General features: G+C 45.9%; 1 pseudogene across 1 annotated transcript in view; it reads right to left on the reverse strand.

Moving 5' to 3' along the window:
• Positions 1 to 22,466, reverse strand: part of LOC311225850 (rho guanine nucleotide exchange factor 26-like) — a 64,628-nt pseudogene that overhangs the window by 39,695 nt on the left and 2,467 nt on the right. The window contains exons 3-11 of the transcript XR_014621062.1: positions 22,008 to 22,075; positions 21,654 to 21,705; positions 20,103 to 20,245; positions 13,534 to 13,590; positions 11,628 to 11,788; positions 3,678 to 3,830; positions 2,396 to 2,525; positions 1,235 to 1,309; positions 325 to 414 (exon numbers count right to left, since the gene is read on the reverse strand). The product of XR_014621062.1 is annotated as a rho guanine nucleotide exchange factor 26-like (transcript). The remainder of the gene's footprint in view (positions 1 to 324; positions 415 to 1,234; positions 1,310 to 2,395; positions 2,526 to 3,677; positions 3,831 to 11,627; positions 11,789 to 13,533; positions 13,591 to 20,102; positions 20,246 to 21,653; positions 21,706 to 22,007; positions 22,076 to 22,466) is intronic.

The raw sequence follows: 22,466 nt of genomic DNA on the forward strand, positions 1-22,466 counted from the left end.
GCCACACACTACGCAAACCAAACACCAGCACCACCAGACAGGCCCTTAGATGGAAGACAGACAGACACTTGGAGACAGACATCACACGGAGCGGACTGACATGGAAACAGCTGGAAAGCAAAAGCACAGGACAGAGGACCCTGGCGAACTGTTGTCGACGGCCTATGCTCCCACAAAAGGAGCGATAGGCGTAAGTAAGTAAGAGAGAGAGAGAGAGAAAGATAAGCTTAATGAGTGTGTAAAGGGGAGAGACAGAGGAGTGTGTCATCAGCATAGCATGTGAACAGAGAGCATGTTGTGTCGTCTTCCGCGCCGAGGCCTCACCTTGATCTTGAACTCCAGCTGTGAGTTAATGGTGTACATCATCTCTATCCTCTCCATGGTGCGAGCTCCTTCGTTACACTTCCTCACCACCTACACACAAAACATACACAACGCAGTTCACAGTCACTGGTCGTTCCATCAACATTTCCTTTTTTTTTTTAGCCAATCAACCGCTTCTTTTCACCTGGCAGCGCGGATCCTCCCTGAGAGGGCGTAGCGTGTGGAAGGATCACACTATCCCACTCAGGTCCTATCCGCGCTTAGCAGGCGCCCCGACCGAACTGTAGGAGTCGCTGTTTACAACGACCCGGACCCACCCTGCCAGCTTCTCCCACCCTCTAATACAGCCAATTGTATTAGTGTGAACGGCCAGCCAAGCTGGTGACAACCCCGGAGCTGTGAGCTGGATTCGAACAGGCGAATCCAGCGTCTCTGGTGTTGGTGACGAACGCAATCTCCGCTACCTGACCGCCCGAGCGTTTCTAACTTGTAAGACTCTGGGGGGGGGGGGGGGGGGGGGGGTGAATCAACTTAAAACAGCATATTTCATTGATAAGTACACGATTAAAGATATAACTTGTACACGCTGTGATTATAGTCTCCACCGAAAGCTACAGTAGAATGAAAAAAAAACGATCTATAATATAATAATACTATAATAGTGACAAGAGGACACAAAAAGAGAAAAATCTCAAACGTGAGAATATTTGGTTTAAAAATGGGGAACAGACATGAAAAATAAGAAGGACACATGATCCAGTGTGTCGGCGCCGAGGCGTTGAACGCTGTGTGCAGTCTGCACCCTGGGGGCTACAGCAGTCTGCACCCTGGGGTCTACAGCAGTCTGCACCCTGGGGTCTACAGCAGTCTGCACCCTGGGGTCTACAGCTGCCTGGTGTCACCTGCTCACCTTGCTCATCGCCTGCAGAGCCTTTTTACACTCCTCATACCCAGTAGAGTCTTTAGGAGTCTTCTGACAAATAGTCTGTGAGAGAGAGAGAGAGAGAGAGGAGAGAGAGAGAGAGAGAGAGAGGAGAAACAGATGGACAGTGAGAGAGCAATAGTTGAGAGAGGGGGGTGGAGAGAGGGTGAGAGAGAGAGAGAGAGAGAGAGAGAGAGAGAGAGAGAGAGAGAGAGAGGGAAACAGACAGATGGCACACATCAGGTACACTGGCTCTCAGACAGCCACACGTACACAAACACGAACAAGTTACAATTCCACCCACGTACATACACATACACACCCACACACAGACACACACAGAGAGAGAGGCTTCTGCCCTAAGGCACGCCGAGCTCGATCAAAAGCTCTGATAAAAACAGAATAAAGACTCAATAAAAGTGTAGGGAAAAGAAACTTTCTCAGGGTCCTAAAGCCTCTGAAGTGGACAAGGCTAACCCTCAAAGGTCCCTGGTGTGTGTGTGTGGGGGGGGGGGGGGGCAGAGAGAGAGAGAGAGAGAGAGAGAGATGCAATCAGGGAGAGAGGAAGACAGGAAGCAGTGAGTAAGGAGGAGAGGATTTAAGCCACTGAAGAACACTAGAGAGACAAGGAGCGCGGGGGACAAAGGGAGAGCAGCGGAATGGAGGGAGGGAGGAAGGGAGGGAGGGAGGAGTGGAGGAGAGTGAGCTACTGCTTTGGTAGGTCAAAAAGGAGAATTTATGAAGAACTCATGAAGAAAAAGAAAAAAACACGGTGTGAAATCCATCTTCTGACGGGAAAATAGGCTAAACTGTCTCCCAGAGGCATTAGGCTGAGGGGGAGGAAGGGGGAGGAAGGGGGAAGGGGGGGGGGGGGGAGAGGATTACAGGGAAAGAAGAATGGATGATTTAACGCAGGAGAAAAAGAGACCGCTTCCAATTGTGACATAAGAATTCAAGTCCACTAATGCGAAATCGCATGAGGGAGAGAGAGAGAGAGAGAGAGAGAGATAGAGAGAGAGAAAGTGTGTGTGTGTACGTGGTGGGTGTGTGTATGGGGGCGTACATGGCGTGGACAGTAGCGTGTGTGTGTGTGTGTGTGGGCGGCGCGGGCAGCCACAGTAGCGTGTGTGTGTGTGTGCGTGTACTCACGTCCATGAGCAGTGGGAGGCGAGTGATCCTCTGCATGGGCAGGATGAGGAAGGAGATCATTGGGAGGTTTCTGCAGTCTGGGTGGACTTCTATCCTGGTCAGAGCCTCCTTAAACACGGCACTCTTACACCTGCAGGGAGGGAGGGGAGGGAGGGGAGAGGGGAGAGCGTGGGGGAGACAGGGACAGTCAGTACCCTGGTACGAAAAGGCCCACAGACACACGGCCCCATGTTGGCTCTGAGGCTCGTCAGTGATGTGATATAATGATAAGGGCAGATCTCACTCAGGAGGACACAGAGGGTCGTTTCCCCTAGCGGGGTTCCCGTCGGATTGTGGAGGATATCCCTTTGTTTGTCCAAACAATAGCTTGAATCTCACACCTAGAGAGACAATGTACCCAACCCCCCCCCCCTAATTTGCCCACCCTTATCTATCCACAAGAGCAGGATGAGGATCCCCTTCTCCACCTCAGTGTTCTCCCAGCTGGCCACTTGAGAGCACTGCTCTTATCCCAAACTCATTTAAATCTACGTACAGTGGTGCAGTGCTCATGGCACGCGGTAGCACACCGTTCCACCTCCTTTCTGCAGAGCAGAAGCACGCGCACGCACATGCACACAAAAATGCATTCCACAACTTTCACTCGACTCGTCGTGCCGTGCGCCACGTACCCACCTGGCTACTTGTCTTTGTATAACAATAGCATAACAAGGGGTTTGCTTGAGCTGTGGAACCTCTCACTAATGTGGCAAATGGTCCCGACTGGAAGGACGAGACATTTCTTAAAAGTTGTGCTTCAGAAGGAAACCGTCCTCCTCTGGAAGATAATGGTGTTGCACGGAGGGCTAACATTTCCAAAGGCCAAATATTGATTAAATAGATTAAATAGCTTCGATAAAGCAGGTCTTACTGTACCCATTGGTGGGGGCTTGCTTGACTGTTTTGAAACCACTGTTGTGGAACAAATTACATTGAAAAATGTGTAAGTAGTGATGTGTAATTTTTTTCCCTCCCAAAATAAAGAAGTTAAAGTAAACACAAGTTGTCTGATTATTTAAGATTTATTTTTTCACGACTGAGGTAGGTAGATTACATTTTTAGAGACTAAAGTACAGAAAAAAAGGTACCGTTGGGTACCGGTATCGATTCACAGGTACCGGTACCGTATCGGTTCAAATGTGAAAGGTACCCATCCCTAGTGTGTGCGTGTGTGTGTGTGTGTGTGTGTGTGTGTGTGTGTGTGTGCGCGTGCGTGCGTGCGTGTGTGTGCGTGAACACTCACACCAGCGTCTGCAGGGTCCTCTGCTGGTAGACCTCGTTGGAGCAGTAGGTGACGTAGGGGTCAAAGTTGGCCTGGGCGTGCCTGAAGACGATGTCGCTGATGTCATCGATCACGATGTTGTGTTGGTGCAGGTCCTCCAGCTCTCTGAAGAACCTGGCAAAGGGGGGAGGAGGGGGGGCAGGATTAGGGTCAGTGTGTCGGGGGATGCACGCCAACATACACAGCCGATTGAGTTAAGGAACTAGTTGTTGTTTTATTGTGGATCCCCATTAGTCTACTCTACACCAAAGTGAGACTACTCTTCCTGGGGTCCAAACATTAAAAATAAAAAGGAAAAAAAATTAAATACAAATTTAAAACCACAAACATCACAACAAACAAAACAAGTGAATCAAAGCTCGCTCAATATTCATAAGTCAGAGATATCACAATTCTCCAACCATAAAATACAAATGACATAGTCAGTCCAGAAGAACAAAAACAGATCAAAATCATTTATATGATTTTAACTCATCATAATATAGCATAACTTTTCTCAAGTCACCGACGATCACCATTCCATTACACCGTCGTAGGGGAAGAAGGAACATACGACGACCACAAAGTCAGGATGTGACTTCAACACCGTTCTTGACTCTTGACAAACGAAAATAGACGATCACTACCTCTCTCTCGAGCACAAAGAGGCTTTCCTCTTCCTGCTCACGACCAGATGGCCGCTTTTAACGGCACGCCATATAGGATCGAACTTCAATTACGAACCCCCCCCCCCTCCCCCGAACGCTTAGGTGACGGGAAGGAAGCGGTCATCACACAGACACAGGAAGTCGATCGGTCCGTGAGCGCTGGTCCGAGCCGGTTTCAGCTTGTCTGCTAAGCCACCTCTAGTGACCCCACCCCCCGTCACCTCCCGTCCCACGCCCCGATGTTACTCCCCGGTCATTACCCGGGGTGTCTATTTCTGGAAAACTTGACTAAGGTGTATACATTCCAACGCACATCTCGTGGTATGACCTTGTTGACCTCGTTGTATGACTCACACAACCCCTTGGCCCTCTCTGAACTGCGCCCTTCCTAAAGATGGCACTCTGGATACCGCAACACACACACACACACACACACACACACACACACACACACACACACACACACACACACACACACACACATTCCCTCTCACACCACCCTGCTGTCACCCTGGGGGCACACCGAGGCCTCTTTGACAGTTCGGAGCGGCCTCAAGTTCAGGCCTATAGTCACTCCTCCAGGAACCACACTACTGACCCCAATAACAGCACGCTGTCAGCAGGGGAGTGGGAGGTTCAGGACGGGGGTGATGGAATGAAGAGGAGAGAGAGAGAGAGAGGGGAGAGAAGGCCCGGGTCAAGACCGCCGAAGAGAAGATGAGACGAGAACACACAGGGAGAGGGAGAGAGGTTTCCGTCGGGCTGGCTGTAGTAAAACACGTTGCGAGGTATCTAGCTAAGGGCTGTTGTGGGGGAAACACAGTAAGCAAAGCATCAGATTCTGCATATAAAATGACCAGGTATTACCCCCACCCCTCCCCCCGCCGCTCTGTGGGCAGAGTGCAGTTTCTGCCTTCCTCTTTGTCTCAGATTACAGGTAAATCCAAAGCCTCTTGTCTGATAAAAGTAAAGCATCCTGCCCAACCAGTGCTACAGGCCGCCGAACATGGCCTCCGCTTATCTCTGTATCTCTGCCCAGAGCGGGGCTGAATAATAATATAGAGATATCTCGCAACATCACACAAGATTATAAATGCAGCCAATTCGGGAAAAGAGGGCGGGGCTTTTAGATAGATCCTCTTGTTAGTTAGAGTAGGGTTTTGCGTGCGTGCGTGTGTGTGTGTGTGTGTGTGTGTGTGTGTGTGTGTGTGCGTGTGTGTGTGTGTGCGTGTGTGTGTGTGTGTGTGTGTGTGTGTGTGTGTGCACGTGTGTGTGTGTGTGTGTGGCCCCACCAGACCTTCAGGGTGGACCTTTAGAGGAATGGACTGGGGAAGGAGGAATACGAGCCAATGTAGGTACTCTGAACACACAGCAAGCTATGGGGGTGAAGAGTTTATATACACATACACACACATCGCACGATACACCGATACTAGAAAAGTATCACGACACTCAGCCATTAAAAACCAAACTATTCCATTTGATTAGTATCGATACTTTTAGAATAATTGCCCGATGTATTTTCTATGAGTTGAGTGACTGGAGTTGTGTGTGTGTGTGTGTGTGTGTGTGTGTGTGTGTGTGTGTAAGCTTTGCGTAGTGGGTGTGTCAACACCAGTGTCAGCTGATTTGAAGTAGCCAAAACGGAGATCAGCTATATAGCTCAGCAGAATATTCTTTTATTTGAAAATGTTTAAACAGCGTCAAAATAGTTTCTATTCCATTAATAAACAGAGTTTTATAAAGAATTGTCCATGTTCTGTCACCTAATATTATACTACATCACGTCCTGATGTTTTAGGTTTTTTCCGTGGTATCATTTTAGAACCGGTATTGTGATACTTAGGCTGGTTTCGGTATTGTGACAACAACACCACATGCCTATAAACAGAATGTACGTCAACGTGCAACAACAACAACACATTGCAACCATCTCCCTTAGAACACAAGTCACCGCAGAGGGAGTGATGCGTCTCGCGTTTGTAATAATGGAATGGAGTTCTATAAAAACACAGAGAGAAGACAGGAGGAGACACGTGATGCGAGGACAGGACGCGTGAATATTTTCGGCAACCAACTTGTGTTTAGCGTTTCTCTGATTGGCCACTACGCCCATGTGACCGCGGCAGCGCGAGAGAGCTGCAGCGCGGAAATAGGCTGTCTATTGCCATTCTCTAAGACAAACTCTAACCTTAACCAGCTCCTTAACAGCGCCTAAACTTAACCCTTCTAACCTTAACCAACTCCGAAACAATGCCTAACCTTAACCTTAACACTTTGGCTGCCGGAAAACGCCTAAACACGTCATTCCCGGCCATGCTCAAGTTGCCGAAGACGCTTTACAGCGTCTTTAATATCAATATTTCAAAAATCTGGGATCGGATTCATATTTCCCCTCCGCTGGCCTGAGATCCACCAGGAGGACCCACTGAGCTCTCTGGCGGTTCAGGAGCGCCATCTGGTGGCCGATCGGCACAATCGCTTAACAGGAAGTGCCATAGAGGTTGTGCTGGTCGGCCGTATTACTTCCGGGCACTCGCTAATAGGTCCCGGGACTCGATCTCGACACACTACATAGCGATCGATTGCCAATAACTCGATAAACAACATGATTTGGACGTATATACCATTATACAAGCTGGAGATGGACCGGGTAAATCGACATCCCATAATGGTAAAATTTCTACTCTACGATGATCGCCTAACGGCGCGCGGAGACTGGGGTGAGTTTTAGCGTGTAAAGTTACCGTCTTCGATACTAACTGCTATTATCAACATTTGACCCACATTAGATGATTGGTATAACGCTGCCCACGGAATTATAAACGCCCCCTAGCCCATCCGGTCAACATCAGATGACGTGTAGTAACTTCTAGAAGTACGTCTAGTTGGAATTTTTTATATCGCGCTGATTGCCATACAACTGTATTGCATCATCAATATAATGTATTTGGGGCTATAGATCACGTTCTGGAGAAAGCTGCAGAAAGAGATGAAAACATACTTATACATTAGACCATACTTTACTATGAATATGTGAATGAAAAAGTTTAACGTTGCTACACAATGAACAATACATATAGGACTTTGAATGGGCCCTAATAATGGCAATGTAGCAATAGAATTTAAAAAGTTATAGCCCTGCAAAGAAGGGGACTTTCTCTATAGACAAATAGAGCCGGCAACCTACGGTTGATAATGAATTTATCCCATGGCAGCCAAAGTGTTAACCAACTCCGAAACAATGCTTAAAGTTAACATGCCTAAACTTAACCGGCGAAAGAATGCACGTTAAAAAAAAATAAAAAAAAAAATTGAAGGGAATCGAACTCGTCACCAACGGACCGCAGGATCCACAGCAAGGCAGCGCTACCAGTTGAGCTAGTTGACAATGGTAAAAAAGGGGGGATTACTGCTACATAATGCTGCCGCGACGGAGCTCCGCGTCCGCTCTGCCGCTCTGCTGCTGCCGCGTCGCCGCGAGGGCGTGGCTAGACGCAAGTTGGGCGTGGCTAGACACAAGTTGGTTGCCTTTAATATTTAGGCGGACAGGACAGATGTTCGGGCTCACACACACGCACGAGCTGAGCCCAAACGTTCGAACATTCGTTCGTTACGTTGGCATTCGAATTCTAAATAAACATTCGAATTTAAAATATTTAATAAAAAAAAAAATCTTATTTTAATTTTTTTTTATTCATTCTGGTTTTTCTTCACAGTTGCAGATAAAGATTAGGCTACACTAATATTATAGTATTAAAAGAAACTGAGTTATATTCATTAAAGAAAGTTGATTTAGTTGGGCTGGGGCTTCTCCCTGGGCTGGGGCTGGAAAGTTGATTTAATAAAAACAAAAAGACAAATTTAATCAGATTAATCACTTTATTCAAATTGAGGATTTAGTTTGAGGATATTTATAAAAAAAAATATAAAAAAAAATATGAATATTTTTTTATAAATATTTTTTTTAATTAAAAACGAAGGTTCGAACGTCCGTTCGAAAAACCCTGACAAAGTATGAATCGCAAAAACAGGCTTCGGGGACAGCCGAGACACACACCGCGTGATCCAGCCCCAGGACGGTAACGGACATTAACACAGTGTTCCGTGGAACAGGGCCTCTCTGTGCTGCGGGTGGGTGCTGGTGGGCTTGTTCTGATGGGACTGGGGAGCTCAGTGTGCTGGGTGGAGGCGGGTGGGGGTGGGGGAGGATGTGGAGGTCACGAGAGGTCACGGAACTGTTACACAAGCTTTGGGATCTGAGCCATAACAGGATTCTGTATTTTTGGAACAGATACAGATATAAAAACGACCAGTTGCTAAATATGATAACATGTCGTTTATTTGTGCTGCTCACTCAAGTAGCTCTTAAAAGAACAGCATCAATGCAACGGAGGGATTCATTATTATCTTTATAGATCTGTGGACATGGGCCAAGAAGACACTGAATTACATTTCAATATTTGGAAAAGGAACTCTTCTGGATACAATCCATTAGGCTCTCTACATCCTACGGGTTTAAATGTTGATTTTGTGTCATGAGTAGGGTTTTAACGGTACCGTCCGAATTACGTCAGTACTACAGAGGCGAGTACCGATTCACGCTAGATCAAAGCAGTGCCAAATGTCGGTACCTTCGGTAATATAAGTGTAATATTATTAGACAAGAGGGAGAGACTTTTCCACAAATATATAAATGACTGTCCCCGTGTCCCGTCTCTTGGGTCTTTGGAAAGACCAGACGAGGTCAGAGGAGTTTGATAATATTTATTGAGGATGGCCAGATAATGTTGATATTTAAACATTTAAAAACATTTATTTTGTGTGGTGTGTTACAACAATAAATGTCAGAACAAAATGTTCAATGTCATCATGACCCAGCCCTAGTCATGAGTGTCGTGTGAAAATGTGGGTTTTTTTGTGAGATATTGTTATCCGATAACCTAGGGCCTTAGAACTGTACTTTATGAAAGCATTCCTGATGTCTGCACAGTTCCATTACTCAAGTCATTTTCTTTAGTTTTTTCTATCCGCGGAGCTAATGGTGCTAATGATGGAGCATCGCCGTCGGTCGTGTGATAGTAAAGGGCTAACCTTCTGTATTGTCACAGTGAAAGGGTTAACCGGCTGTCGTGTGGCAGTGAAAGGGTTAAGTTCTGATCGTCCTCACTTTTAGGTTTACTTTATTTGTTCAAGGGGGACAGTGTACATTAATAAAACATTTTACAAATGTAAATGCACCCAATTTTAGCCAAAAGGCTAATTTCCATTGGTAGTCCCCCTGCCAGAAGGTACAGGCTAAAATCCAGTGTAAAAAAAGGGTTAGCAATAAAAACAGAATAAAATCAAGATAAATACATTAGAATAAAAACACAACAAAAGCACATAGACATAGTAGGGATACAGGTCACAATACAGTCATGGACACAAGGACAGAGCACATCATGAGATAAGATGATAAGAGATTAAGAGACCCAGACAGACAGACGCACCATATCCATAATCCATATCCACACACACACATATACACATACAGACACCTCAGTGTTGACAGTTCTGGTTATCAATGAGCCATTCCCTAACCCTGCACTTGAATGACTTTGCATGCTGGGCTTGTCGTTGTACAGCTGAGTGCATCGAGCACTATATGTGGATCTAGTTCATCGTATAGATGGTTTGATAAAAGGTCTTGTGACAGAAAGCTAGGCTTTTGTGGAATAAAATAAACCTGCATTTCCCAATGCCACTCTTCAGTGTCCTGGCACCTATGGAACCCGTTCTAGTGACTGGCTGGTCCTTGAGGTTCCCCTGAGTTTGCTCTGAACAGGGTGAATCTGCATTTTGTTATGAACCCCCTCTAGCTCATGGAATAAACTCCAACAGTCCTTAGAGCTGGAGATTATCCCCTCTGTTGGAGAGTTTAAAACCTTGATCTCCAACCTTTGGCAATCAACTGAACTTGTACATGTTTTAATTGATTGTTATCCTTACTTGTCTCATTGTTGCGATTTTATATTCTGTGTGATGATTTAATATGCCTTTTTGGCTTAGTATGTCCCAATATACAGCCCAAACAAGCACGGTTCTGTGCACACATGTGTGTGTGTGTAACCCCACATACGAGCCCCCTCTGTCTGGACAGCCGTGACAAAACCTGTCTGTCTCAAAAAGCGAACAATGACCTCATAGAGGGACCTGGGACTGTTGCCATGGTGAACGCTGACCTCACAGAAGGACACACGAGGCGGTTACCATGGCGAACAATGACCGCACAGAGGAGACCTGAGACGGCCCTACACGGACAGACGGCTAGGTCGCTACATCCATCGCGTTTACTGCTCAGAGGGCGACCGCCTGTTCCGAGACATTAATCACCGAGGCGACGCAAGTTCTTACCGGTCTGGACTTTCATTGCTGCTCATGTGTGCATGTGTGTGCCTGCGTGCATGCGTATGTGTGCGTGCGTGTGTGTGTGTGTTCATGGATTTACAAGCGCTCCAGTGATATGAATGACTAACTAAACAACAATGACACAATGTCATGACACAGTCCACACACATACGTAAGCGTATCATCGTGATTACGGATTTATAGACATGCTCCTAGCATCCCACCCAAGCAGCACAGACACAAATACACAAACACAAATGCACACAGACAGACACACACACACACACACCCACACAACCTGCCTTTGAACTCTCATGTAGCGAGAGTGTTTGTGTTCACAATGCAACCGTGATTATGGTCCGATATGAAAAGCATGTGTTCTCTTCTTCTTTGTCCCGCCCCTCCCTCCCTCCCTCTCCCGTTCTGTTCGTCTCTGCTGCCTGTCCATCAGCACGCTGCAGCCTTCAAGTCTCCCAGCAGTGACCTCGCCTCACTGCTCTGGGCTACCCACAATGCCTCTCACTCAGAAAACAACTCTGATGCGAGCGGAGCACATCAAGCTTAATGAATGGTATCGTCACCACAACCCGCATGCACGCACAAACACATACTTGAGGTCTACAAACTGCATAAGGTAGAGTGGAATCAGCCGTTACCTATCTCATTAGCTGAAAAACCATAAGATACTGAACATGTAGAAACTTAGAATACCGCCAGCGTGGCAAATACTTTCCACAAGTATCCAGGCCTTGTTGCATCCAACAACATATTTCTCACCACTTGTTAGATCAAACACATGCATCAAACACATATTTCTTGCCGCTTGTTGCATCAAACACATTATGTCTTGCCGCTTGTTGCATCAAACACATACTTCTTGCTGGCCTCGCACACGTCGGTGATGTTGGAGAAGAGGTGGTGGTGCTCGGTCTTGGTCATGGAGTCACTGAGCTCCGCAGAGTTCTTAAACATGCGGATCAGGATCTCCAGGCTGTGGAGGTAGGAGTGCTCCGAGGAGATCACCTCAAAGATGGCCTGGAGGAGAGAGAGAGAGAGAGAGAGAGAGATGGAGAGAGAGAGAAAGAGAGAGAGAGAGAGAGGTGGAGAGTGTGAGAGAGACAGATAGATACAGATACAGAGAGATAGACAGATAGATACAGATGGATAGACGGATAGACAGACAGACTCCTTTGATTCACTTATCTGCCGGTTTCATTGAGAGAAACATGGGGTCAGGCATGTCTTGATAACCGGGTGCACATGTGTCTGGGGGGGCTGGGGGCCGGAACCACTGACCTCCGGGGGAAAGATCGGGAGAGACCGATGGACGGACGGAGCGGAGCGGAAACGACACGAGTCCCCAGAGGAGCCGGGGTGGAAAACCCTGAAACCAGCAGTGTGATTGTCCAACAGGACCGACCCAATTATATTTATTAAAAGAAAAAAAACGTAACGTATTATCCTATTGATCCGCCACCCTCAGGATAAGAGCCCCCACCCCTCCTGCCCGGAGATCTCATGAGCAAAGTCTGACCCGTAATATTTCTGTCCAGCGAAAAACATCCCTGTTGTAAATTTTTTGTTTTTTATAGTTTGGTATATTGTATATTTTGTATAGCGTTTGGTCTTTTACTCTTTTTTTTACTGTATGAAGCACAATCTCAGGAGGGTCATACAGAACCAAGCATTTCACTGTACCTCATAATGTGACAAATAAAAAACAAAACTTGAACTTCAGTCGTTGTTTTATCACCTTTCCCTCACCGCTACACGTCTACTGTACGTGAGGACTCGAGAGCTCGGATCGCTATAAAGTAATAACCCTTAGCGTGGCTCTCTGCCATAACAGATAAAGGATAAGATACTACATGTATTCCTCATGACGTCTTCCGCTTCAGTCAGTCAGTCAGTCAGTCAGTCAGTCAGTCAGTCAGTCAGTCAGTCAGTCAGTCAGTCAGTCAGTCAGTCAGTCAGTCAGTCAGTCAGTCACCCAGTCACCCCACCGGGGCTGTGATTTCAAAAGGCTAGTCTGTGGAGGACGACTACATCATTACCATGCTCGACATACCAGCCTCCTGGAGTCATGTCTCTGGCATGCCGTTGAGCGCTTGAGTCATACCATGTGCCTCCTAAGTATTTAATCAATCTGGGCTTCAGTAATGCTCCTTTACGTCCCACAGGTCACGTGTGTTTAAAGGAACACGCCAACATGTTGTGAAATTAGCTTACCGTCTTCTCCAGAGAGAGACAAGATAGATAGATACCAGTTTCCTCTCTGTGCGTTCGGTAGAAAGCTATCTGGCTGAACGTTAGCCTTAGCTTAGCACAATGAATGGAAGCGGACCTGACCGGTTAGCCTATAGGCATTGTCCCAACTATTAACACCTCTCCCGAAGGCTAACCGGTCATGTCCGTTTCCATTCATTGTGCTAAGCTAGGCTAACATGCAGCCAGATTAGCTTGTGTTATTTTAAGACCCTATTCCAGCCGTCCTACAACGACGTCAATCCCTTTTTTATTGTCTGTACGGACCATCTGTCCTCCTCCTCCTCCTCTCCTTCAAGGTGGGAGGTTTCATTGTTTAGGGAGCATGTTTGTCGCTTTGCCCCCTTTAATGGCTTTGTTTATTAGGCTGGGAGGGCTACAGCGACCAAAAGGACTGTGGTGAACTCACCAAAATGCTAAGTAACTCTTCGCCGTGTGTGTTTGTGTGTGTGTGTGTGTGTGGTCCCATTTCTGATGATTCCCAAACACACAGAGAGAGCAGAAGTGAGCCCTACCTCTTGTCGTTTGCGTTCCTCCACACTCAGCTTGTCAGACACACCGCTCTTCTTCACCTAGACAGGAAGTAGCGGAGTTCGGAGGAGGAGGGGGGAAAAGAACAAACCGTCTGAGTGAGACTGTGGCCTATAATGGAACATAACAACGTTTCAGTAATAGTGTTACTACACAGTGGAATATGATATCTTGCTGCGTGATCTCATGGGGATTTGAACGAGGCACTAAAACTGCCAGGATAATGGAGAATGGATTGTCCACCCCACCCCCGACGACAACAAATCTAACCGTTCACGGTACAGGAAGACATTTTGAATAAAATGAACATTTACTATTATTATAAGATAATCTAAAAAGCATCTAAACGTCGGCAGACATTTGTGTGGCTATTTTTCATTTTTATATATATATATATATATATGGGTCCTTGAAAGGAGTTGTTCTGACTCACAGGTCAATGGTCCTCTGTTTTTAGAGGCGTCTGTGTGTGTGTGTGTGTGTGTGTGTGTGTGTGTGTGTGTGTGTGTGTGTGTGTGTGTGTGAACGAAGACCCCCCCCCCCCCGCACACTGTTTTTAAAGGTGTCTATGGCTCTGTGTCTGTGTCTGTGTGTGTAAACGCAGACACACACTCTGCTCTGACCCCCCCCCCCCCCCCCACCCCCACCCCCAGACACACACACACACACACACACAAAGGAGCACTTCTCATACCAAACCCCCGTGAACTGAACAAGACCCCCAGTAGACTCAGCTTTAAAGACAAGGGCAGGAAAACAAAACAGGAGTCCTACCAGAGAGCGAGAAATGGGTGAACGCCGGCGGAGACGCAAACGAATATAAAAATCCTACGGCTGTTATTAGTGCAAGAAGAGTACGTATTATTGCACACGACGACGGCGTCTTGAAACGGGACTCGCTTGTTTTCATTTCGACTACTGCACACAGTCTGACCCGGGCCGTGTGGTTTCCACGAGAGTTCACGTCGTGCGTGCTGGTATGTGACCGACCGGTTTGAGTCCGTCCAGCCAGATATCTGAACGAGGCGGCTGAATAATAGCAGTGTCGAGTTTGGGTGTGGAGACATATTTCAGCGTGGAGGCAAAGTGGCGGTTCTATGGGTTTGCTCGGTTCAGTGAGAGAGTGTGTGTGTGTGTGTGTGTGTGTGTGTGTGTGTGTGTGGTGGTGTGTGTGTGTGTATGTGTGTGAGTGTCTGTGCACGTGCAGTGTGTGCAATAAAACAATGTCTGTCTCGTATGTCACCCAATATAACCAAAGCGACCTGGGGCACATTCTGTTAATGCTTAACCAGGTCACACACACACACACACATATATACATACACATACACACACACACACACACACACGCACACACACACATACACACATTGTACATACATTACACACACACACACCCTTCCAGAAATGTAATCCCACCACTGAGGGATAGCCAACTAAACTGTCCGTTAAGTTTCAGGGTCACGGGTACACGCACGCACCCACACACACACACACATCTGGGAGAGGACAGCTGAGCATGAAAGCAGTCTGTACCTCTGGTATCCACTGAAACAAATGACTACTGGGCCTACTGGGACCAAATCGTCTCGTACATGAAATCCATCTCCACATTATCCTTTAACATTCTTTGTCAGGGTCAAGTAGAATAAGTGTAATTCTGTCTCAGCCACCATGAGGCCACTAAGGGATCACACCAAGTTGTACTTCATGTTCCAAGTATTTAAAGGGATTATGTGAAGGCAAAAGGTTCCACTTAAAAAGTGAAGCCATAGCCTATCCATCTTCTAATCTTACAACCAATTTGAATTGACTACTCTCCCAGTTAGTGGTAATAGTATTTTATAGAATCAAATGGGGATGGACACAAAATAGTTTCGTCTGAAAAAATATATTCCCCCTCGTTTTTACCGGCGCCTACAACGTGTAGTGAATTGAGAGGGAAACGGGAACCTATTAACTGTTACACCACTGAACGGCATGCTGGGTACAGGTAGCTAGCCAGGTAGCATAACAGTCTGTTAACAAACAGCTCGGAGAACAGAAAAGAAAGATGAAGAAGGAGAGACTGGAGATGTAAGGGCTGACCTTCGAAGCTTTTTTTGGCAATCGAAGCTTCGGGGCCGAGCTTCGATTTTAATTCGAAGCTTCAAAAATTTTTTTTTTTTTTTTTTTTTTTTTTTTTCTTCTTATGTTGTGGGACTTGTACAGCACTTTCGTAAACGTTGTTGTTTTTAAATGTGCTCTATAAATAAAGTGGGTTGGATTAATTAATTAAGTAGCCTTTTTCGTGACTGACGCATCCAACAAGGTTTCACTCGGCTGTGTGATTTAATTCAAGGTGGATCGCTGTTGTCGTTTGAACAACTTCAGATTTCATGGGAACTACCAATCCCCCAAATCAAGAATGTTTAAGATGAATGAAGTAAGATTTTGATTATTTGAAATATGGCCTGTGTAGACTAAACTATGCACAGAATTATGTCAGTCTACAAGGTCCAGATTCTACATGGTCCGGCAATGTAGACCTTGTAGACTCCACTACAGACCAATTATCAGTGAATGTTCATGCATTTTTAAGAAGGGCAACTTCCACAAAAAAACAAAGAACTCACCAAAACATCTCAGTAGCACCTTATCTAAATGTTATATTTCATATATGGAGATTCATATTTATTTATGTGTTGCATGCATTTCTACATTTTATTTCCTATTTTGTTTATTCATCCCAGTATCTTTCTTTCTTATGTGTGGAATTCTACAAGGTGCGCGCACACACACACACACACACACCTACACACACACACACACACACACACACACACTTACATTTAGTCATTTAGCTGACGCTTTTATCCAAAGCGACTTACAAGTTCTGTACGACAAGTCAGCAAGAAGGGTACAACTCTATCAGCTGAGTAACAATGTTCATCAAAGTGTTGCGTGTTACAGTGTAGGTTAGTTTATTAGGACAAGTGCATGACAGTAAGGTTAGTCACGTTAGATTTTTTTTTTTTTTTTTTTTTATCATTTCAGATAATGGTTGAAGAAGTGAGTCTTTAGTCGACGGCGAAAGATTGGACGGGATTCGGCTGTCCTAACTGGGATGGGTAGTTCACACACACACACACACACACACACACACACACACACACACACACACACAAATCGAAGTAAAAAAATTTTTTTTTTGAAAAATTCTTTTTTTGATTTTTTTTTTTTTTTTTTTTTAAACTTCGATTTTTTTTTTAATGTTCGAAGCTTGTGCCATCGAATCGAACGTTCGAAGCTTCGAAGCATTTAAGACAGCCCTGTACATGGTAGCAACCTTTTGTACGTTTGCCTTGTTGTCTCACTTAAGTTCACACATTTCAAGCATCAGTGATGTAACGTAATGTAACGTTCTCAGAATGAATGCGGTTGATCCCGGGAATATGCTAGCTCGGTGCGTTAGCGTTATCTGTTAGCAATGAGCTCGCTTATTGGATTATCTCATGTTCGTTATTAAGTAAAAAACAAAACCATACGTTATCCTGGAAGCTCAGCCATTTCAAGCATCAACATGGGAATGAATGTTTTTGTTCCTGGAAACAACGTTAGCCCGCTGCGACTCCCAAATACCTAGCCGCTAGCAATGACAGCAGCTAGCTCGCTCGTTTGATTATCTCAGCCTCTGGCTGTCTGCACTGAGAGGTACGAGGAAGTGATACCACTCCTCTAGGATCCTCTCTCCTCCGGCTGTCTGCACCGAGAGGTCAGAGGAAGTGATTGATACCAGTCCTCTAGGATTCTCTCTTCCCTCGACAAACACTGAGAACATAGTTTCTTTCACACACACACACACCTTCTTTCTCTCACCTGCTCCCCTGTCAAACTTATTACAACGCCAGTTCTCTAGAGAGCAGAGTGGACTATCCGTCCAAGATCCACAGTTCTGGTCCCACACTCCTACACAGAGCTGCCTCTATGCCCGCATGCCACACAGCCTGCTAAACACGTCCTCTGCCAAAGCGGGCAAAGATTTGTACCAAATCGGGACATCCGCAATTAAATGAGTTTGAAAGGAAATGTGGCTATATAACGCTGAATTGGGTGTTATACAGATTATCACTAATAATAACCAATAATTAAGCTCGTCTGAATATGCATGCAGTGATGTAGTTTGTCAGAAAGGTAAACAGACTACAGTGCCATGTCTTTTCTGCATAAGGAAACCGTACCTTTGTGGCAAAGATGTTGGACAGTGGAACGTCGTCCAATTCTCTGCGTAGGACTGTACGTTTGGGACTCTTTAGTCTCCTAGCAACCATCTAATCAACAGTGCCAACTGCCAACTGAATTTCACCCCGATTCCCGGAGTTTTTTTTTTTATGTAACCATGACAACATCAATGAACTATCATTATGTATCATGCATTGCAGATAGAATGTTCCCTCTGGCAGATCTAGGATCAGCCTCTCTCCGTCTCTCTCTCTCTCTTAACAGTCGGTCCACTACTACACTACACAACTGATGATAACACAAAATGGACCACGTTCAAAGTGTCGAGACGATACTACCCTCTGGCCTGAAAGAGGCTTCAGGATGGCGACATCACTTCCTGTACCTACGGCCGGGGGCACCATTCCTGGAAACAAGAGACTTCTGGGACACGGTGTGTGTAGTCGAAACCGAGCTTAGAGAGCAGGAAGTCTCCACCAGGTGAGGTGCCCGGGGGGACAGGGGGGGGTCAGGAAGGTCTAGGTGCGAGGAGACTGGTTTGAAAGCCAGGACAGGGATGATGACGCCATACTAGGGCTGACCTTTTATTATTTTTTTGGAATTCGAAGCTTCGGGGCCGAGATTCGATTTTAATTCGAAGCTTCGAAATAAAAGAAAAAAAATGTAATAAAAAATATATATAAATATATATTTAAAAAAAAATGTATGTTGTGGGACTTGTACAGCACTTTGTTCAACTTTGTCAGTGCTGTAAAGTTTAAACCTTTTTAAATCTTAGACAAACTAAACACTTTGCTTCCATGAAATATTGTAAGCCTCATCTTAAATAACAGGCAGAGTAGATTTAGCAAAAAAAAAAAAAAAAAAAAAATCATATATATATATATTTTTTTTTTACACATAATAGAATTGTATTTTCATATTCGAATCCCATGCCCATCAAACGTAGCTTCGAAGTATTTAAGACAGCCCTACGCCATACATCCGGCTATATCCACTCTGCATTTTACATGGAACAAGCATCCAAGATAGTAAATATTTCAATCCCTATGAAATGTGGAAAAAAAGAAAAAAGGGGGGGGATTGGTATTTAACAGTGTAAGACCTTTTACCGTCTGGCCAATAACCCTGCTAAAAGCTCCATAGCTATAAAACAATACCGACTTTGGGGGGGAAATGGGGGACTTTGGCGGAAAAACAGCCCTGCCTCCAGGCTTCGGTCTTCACCTCGGTGTCCTCAGATACGAGGGAACCAAAGAGGCACAGAGGACGTCCTCAGAATGTTCTCCGGTTTCCGTCCAATTTCCCCTTCAATTCCTATTTATTTGTGCACGCACATTTGACTCTCTACTCCTCCAACTCAAGAGTCTCTGTCTCTCCTCTCTCTCGCTCTCTCCTGTCTTCCCTCGCTTGCCCTTCCCAGCGACCCCAGATAAGAGTAAACATCAACAGGGCTAGAGAGCAGAACGCCTAAGTGAAAAACTGAATCAGCCTCCCTCCCTCCCTCCCTCCCTCACCCTCTCCCTCCAGCCTCCCGCTTATCCCTTCATTCCAGAACCCAAACTAACATTACACAATCCCATAAGTGGAGCCACCATGCTAGTCTCCAGGGGCGGCGTATATCCAAGCACTTTTTCCACAGTGAAAAGTCTCCAGAGTCTGCCAACAGGCCTGGCGCCGTGCCCGGCCTGGCCCGCGCCTCGCCGCTCCGAGGCTTCCTGTCTATCTGTCCCGGGAGCTGGGGACCAGGTGGGCGGCCCCCTAACTCGCTCCCGATGGGGAGACGCACGTCGCACGGCATCGAGGCCCCAGGTAGAGACGATGGGGAGACTCTGGGGAGGGAGGACGGAAGGACGGACGGGACGGGACGGACTGTAGCCAGACCGGATAGAGGACAGCATTCCTCGCAACGCTGGCATTCCAACTCCCCCAACCACAGAACTGCGTTTGTGTTTGTTGTTGTTGGTGTACTGGATGTACGCGAGGGAGAGAGAAGGAGAGCGGGAGAGACAGAGAGAGAGAGAGAGAGAGAGAGAGAGAGAAAGGGGGCGGTATGGAGAAGGGATTTTCACCCCTTTGAGTGAGTGAGTGAGTGAGTGAGTGAGTGAGTGAGTGAGTGAGTGAGTGAGTGAGTGAGTGAGTGAGTGTGCATCCGTGTGTGTGTTCACATGCAATGCATGTACTCTACATATGCGTGTGTGTGTTTTATGGTTTCAGCTAATGAGATGGATTTGCTGATCTCACAGTAATCAAACCTCACGTAAAAGGTTATGTATGCAGTGGGTGTGTGTTTATATTATAGTGTATAATATATATATATATAGTGTCTCACCACACTGAGCTGGCTCCAGGACGTCCGTATGGGTCGGTACTGAACCACGATGCCGCTGTCTGGCTGGGGCTCTCTGGACTCCGCGTCCTCGTCAGAGTCGTTGTGTAAGGCCTTCTCCTGGATGTTCTGGTACAGCTCCTCCTCTGAACACACACACGTACACAGACAGTCAGACTCCCCAGATACTAGGGACGCACCGACGGCGGTGGCAGAGAGGAGCAGGATGAGGGGGAAGAAAAGCTGGACGCCGTCCTGGAAAAGCCCCCCCACCCGTTTTCTACGAGGAGACAGCCAAGACGAGGAGCACGTTTTCAGCCGTAGACTCATCCCCCTCCCCCCCGACAACACACCACAATTAATCGCCTCGACCGGTCCTTCTTGCCAGTAGCCATCAGGCTCTCTCTCTACAAAATGGACGGCTGCCAATAGTTCGAGAACTAACGGCTGGTGGAGAACTCTACAAATTTAATGTTAGGACTCTACTACTGAACTCTACTACTGACTCTACTACTGACTCTACTACTACTACTACTACTAAACCCAGTACGGACTCTTGGCGCAGTGTGCTATTATTATTATTATTATCGATAAGTATACATTGTCTATAGCCCCCCCCCCCCCCCCCCCCCCCTGGCTGCTAAGACACCTGAATTTCCCCAAGGGGATTAAAAACTTACTTAAATAAAAAACTTTTTTTGGAACTGTACATAGCCATGCTGTTATTTACATTTGATATAGTATACTATCTACATCCTGTTAGCTGCACTGCACACCTTTTAGAACTGTATATATAGTCATCTTTATTTTAGTCATATTTTATTCTTATTCTATGCACATTTTATGTATTTATATTATTGGAAACTGCTATGGTCGAGGAACCACAACAAATTGAATTTCACTCTTTCTTTGCTGTAAGGTACTACTGAAATACGTGACAAAAGGTATCTGAATCCGTCAGAATAAACCAATACCAAGCTAAAATAGGGTATTGTGTCAGAGAATTTCCCTAATGCTAAAAATCTGACAGCATTGAAGAACCATGTGTAACAACAAGTCAGAAATCAATGTTTTTGACACAGAGAAGCACGTTAGACTCTCTTTAATGGACAAAGTGCGATTATATCTTGTTTATCTTTGTCCAATGACCCCAAGCGTATGGTCGGTCTACATCTATAATATTCAGCGGAAGCGGTCGGAGTGCGGTATCGGCCGACAATGAACAGTTCAGTTCTCTAGAACCGGTATCGGCGATGAAAAATCTATATCAACACACACACCCCTATATGGAGATAAATAGTTTCACGAATTAAGAAATCAAGAGAGTGGGAGAATTATTATGATAGTTGAAGGAACAAGCAGGTGAGGCCAAGAGGGATAATTATGTCAGATAAGAAAGAAAACAAACAGAGCAGAGAGAGAGAGAGAGAGAGAGAGAGAGAGAGAGAGAGAGAGAGAGAGAGAGAGAGAGAGAGAGAGAGAGGAGAGAGAGAGAGATTGATGGAAAAAAAGCGAGAGAGCATCGGAGTGGAGAGGAAGCACAATGTCTCTCACCCTCGCTGTCAAATGTGCGCTGACTGGTCAGGATTTTCCTCTTGTCCAAGCTCTGAAAGGGAGACCACATATTCACTTAGCCCGGTCTCTCGGGGAGTCTATTAAAGCACACACACGCATGTGCAAAAAACGCACAAAAAACAAACACTCACACATAGCACCTGCTCATGACCCCCTGCCCTTTGTAGTGACCTCTGTCATTGACCCCTGTCTAATTGCAGAGCCATGAGTGTGTGCGTTTGTGTGTGTGTGTGTGTGTGTGTGTGTGTAATGTATGTGTGTGTGTGTGTGTGTTGTGTGTGTGTGTGTGTGTGTAATGTGTGTGTGTGTGTGTGTGAATGGTGCCAACATTACCTCACGTCTCAAACAATGACATGGACTCATACGCCGCCTTGTAAGGCCACTACGGTTTTTGATGGCTGCTAAATTCATATGGCAAGAGGTTATGCCCGTGTTTATAGACTAACCCGTGGACTTTAACCCCAATATCACTGAACAATGTTGGAATATTAACCCCTCGCCTGGAGCTGGAATCACTGAGCTGTGAAATGTGATTCCTAACGACCAGACCCCGAGTTAACATAAGCTTTACACGGTACTACCGGTCTGCCCTTTAAAACCGTCTGTCAGACACCGATTGTACCAGTCTACTCTGCCTATAAACCGTCTGTCAAGAGTGACACACAAGTGCTTTATAAAAGATAAAATATGCTGTATAAAAAAATGCACTGTATTTTTATTTAACCGGTCTAGAGCACGCCATGTAGATTAATGTGTGTGTGCTATTGTATTTACTCTCTATGTGTTGCTCCA

The sequence above is a fragment of the Notolepis coatsorum genome (assembly GCF_963971535.1).
Source record: "Notolepis coatsorum genome assembly, chromosome: 1".
NCBI lineage: Eukaryota > Metazoa > Chordata > Actinopteri > Aulopiformes > Paralepididae > Notolepis > Notolepis coatsorum.